This window comes from Gordionus sp. m RMFG-2023, chromosome 2, assembly GCF_954871325.1.
Source record: "Gordionus sp. m RMFG-2023 chromosome 2, tfGorSpeb1-WG-v2, whole genome shotgun sequence".
NCBI classification, from domain to species: domain Eukaryota; kingdom Metazoa; phylum Nematomorpha; class Gordioida; order Chordodea; family Parachordodidae; genus Gordionus; species Gordionus sp. m RMFG-2023.
Genome location: NC_088776.1, coordinates 29,068,087 through 29,079,180, shown reverse-complemented (window position 1 = coordinate 29,079,180; position 11,094 = coordinate 29,068,087). Strand labels below are relative to the sequence as shown.

The window sequence follows — 11,094 nt, the reverse complement described above, 5'->3', positions numbered from 1 at the left end:
TATAAATTTTCTTTGTCAACGATTTTCATTTAGCATTTTATCAAGTTAATATTTACACATTTCCTATTTGGTACTTTTCTTAGAGGTTAATATATTTATATTATGTTTTTTAATAAATTTATAGATTTTAGCAGGATAAATTTTAGGTAATTTTTTGAGTCATGCATAAAAACATATATCAGCAAGCAAAGAATAATAAAAAACATAATATGTAAAAAATTATATTATAATAATTATTTCTTTCTAGATGCCAAGTAACAAAACCATATTTAAAGTTAAGTGCAATATTAAAAATTGCAAAACTTCTAAAATAAGAAGTGACAAGATACATGAACATTATAAACATAAACATCCTCATGTCAAGCCAGCTGATATGAAATTTACAAAGGTAGCCATCAAAAGAGATAATAATAATTGGGTATCTTTAAATTGTGATATTCCATATAATATCACAAATGGAGTTGAAACCCAGTTGCAAAAAAAGACAATAACATCTTACTTCCAAAAAGTAATATTTTTATTTATTATTGTAACTATAAATTTGTGAATTACTAGAAACTGATTTAAAATTTTACCAGAATAATATTAATATTAAAGTAGTCAGGGTATAGAGAAAATAAATTATATATATTATTATTTAATGTTTTTTAACTGTTTATCACACTATTTTTATATCTATATATACTTTATAAAGTTCAATTTAACAATATGTTTAATAAGTTAATAATAATAATTTAAAACCAAAGTATTAAAAAAACTTATTAAGTTAATATAATGTAGTAAAATAAGGTAATGTTAATTTCTAGGAATTTTTAAATTTAAATCTTTTCATCTTTAATTGAATTAAGACTTCAAATTCTTTTACTTTTTTTAAATATAAATCTTATAAAATATGATTTGGAATCAACTATTTTCAAAATGTTATCTGTGTGAGTTTCATCCCCTTTATTTACATTATGTGTTATATTAGGTATGTTTATTATCATTGTTTTATTTAGCTATTAGAATTTCTTTAGATAATATACTTTCATCATGAATTTCACAATTTTATTTATACTTAATATTGTTTTTATTTTTATAGTCATTATAATATTGTTTTATGATTTCTTCATGTGATCGCAGTTTTATATTAATCTGCATCTATCATGCCTATGAATCTTTCAAGTATATTTTAAAAATGTTTTTACATGATCTAACAAAGTCATATTGATGTTTATGATTATTGCGTTCAAAATATGTGAATTCCCTTTGTATTCTACATTCACTTGTGCTTTACCTATTACTTGTATCATCTTTCCATTGTAACCTGATAACTTTATGTTGGACTTCATAATATTTTTAATACCTGTTTTCTCAATCATGTATTCATGTAGAATTAAAACATTTATTAAAAACTTAATTATAATGTAGTTAAAAAAAATTATCATTTGCCTAAAAATTTATTAAAAATATAGTTATCATAAGGAAAGAAATTAAACTCCTCTTTATTTATAGAAAATCTCAGTTATTGAAGATTCACAAATTGTATTATCTCCTCATCCAATCGCCAGTTCCAGTGAGGTGTTTACTTTGTATGATGAGGTATTTAATTTAAATACGAATTATATGATAACTTTTGAAAGAAATAAATTATGATTATGAGGTTAATTAAATATTTCCAACCTTTATTAAAAACTTAATTATAATGTAGTTAAGAATAAAATGACCATTTGACTAAAATTTTATTAAAAATATAGTTTTTCATAAGTAAACAAATTATACTCTTTATAGCAAATCTCCAATATTGAAGATTCATAAATTGTATTATCTTCTCATCCAATCCCAAGTTCCAATGAGGCGCTTACTTTGCATGATGAGGTATTTAATTTAAATACGAATTATATGATAACTTTTGAAGAAAATAAATTAGGACATTTAAATATTTCCAACATTTATTGATTAACTTAATTATAATGTAGCTAAGAATAAAATGACCATTTGGCTGAAATTATATTAAAAATAGATTTTCATAAGTAAACAAATTATACTCTTTATTTATAGCAAATCTCCAATATTGAAGATTCACAAATTGTATTATCTCCTCATCCAATCCCCGGTTCTAGTGAGGCACTTACTTTGCATGAGGCATTATATTTAAATAAAATTTATATAATGACTTTTGAAGGGAATAAATTATGAGGATATTCAAAGTCCAAGTCTTATTCAGCTATACAAAAAAAAGGAACCAAATGACCCTTTTCACTTTATATTATTTAGGATGACAAATATTTTGATAAATTTCATAATTGCTGTAGGCCCTTGTCACCCATGTACAAATAAATTTCAATATCCTGTTACTAACAAGAGGTTTTAAATAATATTTATCTTCATTAATTTTTACCCATCCATTATTTCTATACCATTATATTTTTTTTTACTTTTTAAACAGGAGCATGAATATAACCTATTATAGAAAGGTTAATATAGATGGTTCCCTCAACCCCAGAAATTGGCTATCTTATAGCACTACTTTAGACAAAGTCTTTTGTCTATATTGTATTATGTTTGGTGGCCCTAAGTCCAATACTTTTTGGACTCAACATGGGGTAAATAATTGATAAAACGTAAAGCGTGACTTAGAGAGACACGAAGCATCTTCTCTTCATAAAGATTGTGAATATGCAAACATGACTTGGCTTGCAAATAAACGCATTCAAGATCATTTGCTATCAAATAAGCTTGATATAATCATGGAAAATCGTAATATAGTTCATAATATTATCAATGCCATTATGTACCTTATAAAATGTAATATAGCCTTTTGGGGTTCTAATTCGAATGAAGGTAATTTTATGTGTCTCATAAAATTAATGGCAAAAACGGTTCCAACTTTACGTGCATACATGGATAACAACGAAAAATTGCGGAGAAAAAAATCAGATAAAATTTCGAGACCTTATATAAATTTACTGTCATATGGCCACGTGAAAAAAATAACTGAAATTATTAAGATAAAAATAACAAAAAGCATTATTCAAACAATTAAAGAGAATCGTGCCTATAGCATCATATTAGATGGAACATATGATGTGTCTAAAAAAGAATGCATAGCTTTGCTTGTACGGTATATAGAAGATGATCTGCATCCACATCCTGTAGAAAGGATCATACATGTTTTTACAACATCAGAAACCACTGGGGAAAATATAAAGAAACATGTTTTTTCTAAGTTTAATGATCTTGGTCTTCCTCTTGATTATTTGGTTGGACAAAGTATGGATGGTGCAGGGAATATGAGAGGAGTATACAAAGGAATGCAGGCTTTAATATTGAAAGAGGCTCCAAAAGCCATCTATATTTGGTGCCATGCACATCGGCTAAATTTAGTAGTTGCTCATATTTGTGGATGCAAAATTGAAATGAAAAAGGCAATGGGAATATTAGATGAGTTATATAATTTTATGAATGGAGTTAGACGTCAAGGTGTGTTTGTTAAATATCAATTGAGAAAGTCCAAGAAATCTCTTAAAAGAATTAAAAACACAACAAGGTAAATAAAATATTTTTAATGAAACTTGAAACTTATATATTTTCAGAAATTGGTCATCATCCTACAAATCTGTAGAAATCTTTTTAGATGTTTATGAACATATTTTAGCATCATTAGTTGAATTAAAAGATTCTAATGACCCAAGCACCTCTTCCATTGCCGATGGGTTATTATCAAGAATTAAAGATGAAAATTTTATATTAAGTCTTTTTATTTTGAAAGAAATATTGAAATGTACACATGAGGCTTGTATTGAAATGCAGGCAGTTGGTAATGATTTGGCTTTGGTAACCAAATTAATACAAAATACAAAAAATAAATTACAAAAACTAAAAGGTTAATATTAGTTACTATTTCTATAAATAATTTTAAAATATAGCTAATGGAGACAATATATTTTTAAAATTACATTCCTTATCTAATAGTTTTTTGAAAAAGAATAATGTAATAACTGATTTGTATAATATGAAATCAATATTCAAATTGGATCAAACAGAATTCAATAATTATGTTGAACAAAAAAAAACAAGTTGAATAAATTAAAAAAATTTAAATTATTATTTATTATTATAGATATAGAACGGAAATATTTTTCCCTGTTCTAAATGCAATAATTAATCACCTAAATGATCGATTTAATTATGATTGTTTAAATTTTTTATCACAGATATCCATTTTTACTCCCGCTGGAATTATGGATAATGAAAAAATAGAAGGATGGCAAATATCCGAAATTTGTAATACTTATCAATTGGATGTCCAAAGCATTGTTGATGAATATAATGATTTTCGCTCTTTATATTTGGAGTCTCAATCAATCATTTTTTGCGAAGATCTTTTAAAAGTTAAAAAGAATGACGCGTTATATAGATGAAAGTAATTTATTGATATTTTATTTGTAATTGTATATAATTAAAGGTATTGCAAACGATCAAATTACCAAAGAAAATATCAACAGCGAAATCATGACCAAAATAAAAAAATGGATAAAATTTTCTTTTATATTACCATACCGCCAAACATAATACAATATAGACAAAAGACTTTGTCTAAAGTAGTGCTATAAGATAGCCAATTTCTGGGGTTGAGGGAACCATCTATATTAACCTTTCTATAATAGGTTATATTCATGCTCCTGTTTAAAAAGTAAAAAAAAATATAATGGTATAGAAATAATGGATGGGTAAAAATTAATGAAGATAAATATTATTTAAAACCTCTTGTTAGTAACAGGATATTGAAATTTATTTGTACATGGGTGACAAGGGCCTACAGCAATTATGAAATTTATCAAAATATTTGTCATCCTAAATAATATAAAGTGAAAAGGGTCATTTGGTTCCTTTTTTTTGTATAGCTGAATAAGACTTGGACTTTGAATATCCTCATAATTTATTCCCTTCAAAAGTCATTATATAAATTTTATTTAAATATAATGCCTCATGCAAAGTAAGTGCCTCACTAGAACCGGGGATTGGATGAGGAGATAATACAATTTGTGAATCTTCAATATTGGAGATTTGCTATAAATAAAGAGTATAATTTGTTTACTTATGAAAATCTATTTTTAATATAATTTCAGCCAAATGGTCATTTTATTCTTAGCTACATTATAATTAAGTTAATCAATAAATGTTGGAAATATTTAAATGTCATTTATTTTCTTCAAAAGTTATCATATAATTCGTATTTAGAGTTGACAGTGAGTCACTGTCAACTCATCCTTACATTATCTCCTGCACTGGCAAGCACGTTACCCTTCCCAACCTATCATCCTCACCATTATGTTCCTACACTAACAAAGACTGCCCTATAGTTCTAATACCCCTACCAAAATATAAACACTCAATCATATCAACAATATAATCCCCGCACCCAGTACATTGTATAGCAAACATACTTCTTCATTTTAAAACTCTTCATAAACTATTAATTATATAAAATATTCCAATTATAATTAGTATATTTTAAATACTTCCTATAAAAATTTATTTTCAACTTAACTAAATATAAAACGCTATTAATAAAATCAAAACTGAAATCAATAAACCAGCCTTCATTATTTTTCCATTACTATTCCCAATGACCACGGTTCAACACATGGAAATAAAGAAATTATAAATAACCTTGTTTTTGGACGGCACCACACTATTGACTGACGGGTAATTGGATAATCAATGAACATGAATTTTATTCAAATAAATTGAAGAAAAATAATGAATTAAAAAAATACAATTTTCTCCCCTTTTATAAGGGGCTCCTAATAAAAAATAATAATATATTTCTTAAAAGTAAAAAATAGGAGAATCACCGTGATCTGCTGAAAAAAATAGGATTAATAATTAAAAAGATATTTCCAAAATTTAAAAAAAGATAATCAATCACAATGATTTCGCTAAAACAAAAATAATATTAACATATTAAAAATAGATCTTCAAAAATAAAATTATAGTGATTTGTCTAAAATAAAAATAAGATTCCCGTGATCATTCACGATAGACCTGATACGTAATATACTTTTGAGTTATGATAAAAGGCATCAAGAATAATAAAACCTATGTCATTATATTAGAGACCTGCTCAGCCCGGTTCAAAATTTTACCTGGAAACCAAAGCATCATCCAGAGGCCACATTGAGTGATAGGAAAAATAAGATAGAAACATTATTAATCATGAAAAAATACTTACTTTTAAAAACTAGTTTTCATCTATTTTACTGCTAAAGTCGTAAAGGCTCAAGGCCAATTTTTTGCAATCATACAATGGTTTTAATGTTTATAAAAATAACCCGTTTTTATTTTTCTTTTCTAAAAATATAAAGTATATGCATCAATATTAAATTTTTATTATTTACAATTGTGTAGTTTCTAATAATCATTAATTAAATTAAAACCGATACTAAAAAAAGATAAATTTTTATGGTTATACCTCTGATATATTCAAAAATATAAAAGTTGTGGGCTAAAATCTTGCCTAAACACAGGTCCTAATAAGCCTTAGATTGAATATAAAATTTCGTAAAAATCGAAATGAGGCGGGTGAAACATGTTCGATTTGACGTACTCCCACCCAGCGCCTCGAAAACTGGTAGCCTTTGTATAACAAATATTATTTTTTCCAAAAATTATTCAATTATTACATTTCAGTAACTATAACTAGTTATATTTCCAATTATAATATGTAACAAATTACGTTTTGGATATAGTAGCTTATTTAATTGATTCATTTGAAGAGTAACACTAACAAAACTAATAATGCGCACAAATTGAACGTTTCAACGCAGCGTTTCAAAAGGCAAATAAAAAAATGTAAACGTAAATTGAACCGTTAATTTTTATTCTTTTAATATGAAACGTCTAAATATAAAACAAAAAAAATACTGTCCAATTTAAACGAATGCATTTAAAATGCATTATTTGCGTTTTGAAAAGCTGCCTTGAAACGTTGAATTTGTGCGCGCTATAATGCTTACTTATTTTAAAAAAAACCAATTAAGTTGAAAGCGATCTTGTCCTAGTGTGTGACCTGAGTTGTTAAAGGATCGAATCAAAAGATCGCCGATCCTGGATTCGATCCTAAATTTGTCAATTTTCTCGGATTTAGAATCCTGACCTTAAATTGAGGATCGTGATCGAGATCATTTTTTTAAATATTCGATCCCGATCCTTTTAAAAATTAATTTTTTACTTAAAAACAATAAATAAAATAAAAATTTTGAAAATTAAATTAAAATATTATTTTTAAAAAAATATCTATCTACATCATATTTTACCAACCACCTTTCCACCGGATTTTATATTTTAACAATTTCCCAAATTTTTTGTAAGAACAAGTTATATTTATTAATTATATTATAATATAATAAATTCTAGGTTTTAATAATGTCCTCCATTATAGATTTAGAAGTATACATCTACTTCCATTGATGTGACAGCAGATATAAGTGAGAATGTGAATCTTTTACCATTCCATAATTTATGTAAGTATTTTACTTTATGTGAAACGGATGAAAGTAACCATACAATGATCTATGCAAAATGCTCTTTATGCAAAAACAAAATATCTTCTTCAAAGATTAGCAGTTCAGACCTAAAAAGACATTTACAAGGAATTAATTCTTTTAAAAATACAATTTTTATTATTTATGAAGAGCATAACAATATGCATATAATATGAATTATTTACAATAATTAATAAAATATTTACAATAAATAATAAAATATTTATTGATGTGTTAATCTTAATTATAATAATCAGGAATTTTAATAGTATTATTAATATTAGCCCATTCTTATAATGGATATGAAAGAGAGACAAGTATTTTTAATGGAGTTGAAATTAATTAATATTTAAAATCTTTTAACCACATATAAATAATATTAATATATTTAACAAAAATTGTGTTGAACCCTTTATTGATAAGTTTTTAAATGCTAAAAAAACCTCATTATATTCATCATAGGTAAATATTTTCTCCATATCATCTTGGACAGCTTTTAATAGACAATTGTAAACTTGAATTTTTAAGATAACCTATATGACCCTTTTAACAACATATAAATAATATACTTTATTATGTATAACAAAATTTGTGTTGAACCATTAATTCATAAGTTCTTAAATACCTAAAAAGCCTCAGTATTATTCATATCATAGGAAAATATTTCACAGCTTTTAATAATGGTAGAAGAAAATATTGTAAACTTAGATTTTTAAGATAACTTATATGACCTTTTTAACCACATATAAATAATATACTTTATCAAATATAACAAAATTTGTTTTGAACCCTTTATCATTTTTTTGTTTATACAGGTTTAAATTCAGTCTGTACATTGTTTTTTTTAACTTATATTTTAAAAAAATTTCCATCTAAAATTTTAAAATTTGATTCAGAGGAAGTTATTTTCATCCAACTCTGTTACATAATATATTTTTCTTTTATAAAGAGAAAGCACAGTGAATTCAAAAATGGAATTGCCAAACACTTAAATGAATTCTCTACACAAACAAATAAATCTTTACAAAAGCAAAGTGGTCCTGGTTGCAGATCCAAACAAACCAAATTAAATTTTTATAATCTTAACATGCCATCAATATCGCAAAAAAAGCAGACAAAGTTATAATGGAGATTTTTATTGACACCTTTCAACCACTTTCACTGGTTGATGTTCCTTCATTCCAGAAAATGATTAAAACATTTTCTCCAAAGACAAAAGTTATATGTCGTCAAACTCTGAGCAATAAAATATCTACTGCCTTTACAGATATGACAACAAATCTTATAAGAGATTTCTCTGAAGTCTCCTATGTATGCACCACTGCTAATTGTTGAAGTGGTCATCGAAGGTATATTACATTTATATGAATTTTATAATATTTTATTTTAGGGCTTTTATTGGAGTTACTGTCCATTGGCTGGACCCATTAACCCTCAAGAGAAGATTAGCAGCTTTAGCACTGAGGCGTATAATTGGAAAGTAAACATATGATGTTTTGGCTAAGGAGATTATGGATATCCACAAGACTTATAAAATTCATAATAAGGTGATGAAGATGGTGACCGATAATGGAAACAACTTTGTAAAGGCATTCAAGTAATATTTATATTTAACAAAAAATTATTCAAAATAAATTTTTTATTTTTTTTAGAATTTTTGGAGAAAGTGAAGAAGAATGTGAGGATATGGAATTAATAATAGATGATATATTATCTGTTGATGACTCAAATAATCCTACTATAAGCCTACCAAAACATCAAAGTTGTTGTTGCCATAATCTTAACCTTATTGCAACCAAAGATGCTGAGAAGGCAAAAAATGAAATTAATTATAAGCGAATATCAAGAACATTTGCTAAATGTTTTGCTTTAATTAACAAACAAAATATGTCCCGAAAAATGGCTGATATGCAGAAATTGGGAAGATATCTAATAGCTCCCAACAAGATCAGATGGCTCCTATTTTCAGTAATTAAAATTAATGGACAAGATGCTCTCTAAAAAGTTTTCAGAAATAGAAGAAGTTTGTGATCAAATAGGATTCACAATGTTTCTTTGTCAAAGAATATGCATCAGTAATACAATGATATTTTTATAATAACTAAATTTTAATATTAAAGGTTATACCATTAAAGATCTTTGAACGGGAAGATAACATGGAGCTGGGATATCTAACCCCAGTTCTAACCATACTTATAGATAAATTAAAGAAATTTAACTGCCTGCGATATTGTCAGCCCCTTGTAGAGTGTGTACTTAGAGGTATTGATAAAAGGTAATAAATTTTTATGCAATTATTTTATATTAATAGATATCAGATAATGATCTTGCAAATTTAGTAAAATATTTTTCAGGCCTGGTCTACTAAGCCTCTGATATCTGGTAAAATTTTAATGGGCCATCATAGGCATTAAAAGTTAATAAATTTAATCAATATTATACAGATAATTGGTCAGGCCTGACCGTAAAATTTGAAAGGGCTAACTTTTGCAGATACCTGATTAATATGAATGAACACTAATAAATTAATTATCATTTATTAATATAGATTTCCTTCGCTATATGATGACAATAATTTATTGGCATCAATAATTCACCCAAAATTTAAGCTAAATTGGCCTTATATTAATTAATCTGCCACAAAATCTGATGCTAAAAGAAAGGTTAATTGCCCATTTAGAAAATATACAATGTCAACCACGTGCATATGCTTCAAATGAATGCATGGATGAAATCGATACCTTTTTTGGGGAAAATTCGTCATAAAATGCTCTTTCATTAATAATTTTTTTTATTCTAATGATGATTCAGTGAATATTTTTTTTATTCTAATGATGATTAAGTGAATATTTTTAATAATTATGTTAATTTAAAAAAAATTTTTATTACCTTTGCCATCAAGCGCTCCTGTGGAGCGCTAGTTTAGTAAAGCTAAACATGTACTTAATGAAAAACTTAGTTGTTTAAATGATGATAATTTAGAAAATTTTTTATTATTAAAGGCTAATTTTAATTATATATAAATATATTCTAATTGTTATACTTGTATTATATTATTCAATTACAATAAATTTATACCATATTTAATTAATTTTTATATTAGTTAATTTTGCATCGATCAGAAATTTAAATAAGAAAAAGGATCGTGATCGCGATCCTTTTTTAAAAAAAGGTCGATCCTTGATTTCGATCCTCTTTTTTTCAAAAGATCGTGATTCGATCTTTTTAAAAGGATCGATTAACAAGCCTGTGTGTGACATTTGGGGTAATAAATTTGCAAAAAATATAATTAAAAACAATATAGATTAATGGTAGGCATATGATTCTATTTAATTTTTTAAGATATAAGAAGGAATTTTTTTTAAATTATCAATTTTTTTGCAACTGGCGTATAAGGTTACATGTAAGCTGTTCAAATATTAAATATATGAAATCTTAGGAACCCCGAATTAAAATTTTGCGAATCCGTAAGATAAAAGACTTATTGGAGAAGATGATAAAACATAACAACCCATATATGAAATGACTGTAAAAAATATTCATTTTCTTTAAACAAAAATAATGG

At 25.8% G+C, this 11,094-nt stretch overlaps 1 long non-coding RNA gene across 1 annotated transcript; it reads left to right on the top strand.

The window, feature by feature from the left end:
• Window positions 1-606, top strand: LOC135925043 (uncharacterized). Its single transcript, XR_010571503.1, has 4 exons — window positions 1-85; window positions 125-146; window positions 248-508; window positions 556-606. It is a non-coding gene; the product is annotated as an uncharacterized LOC135925043 (long non-coding RNA).
• The last annotated feature ends 10,488 nt before the right edge of the window (window positions 607-11,094 follow it).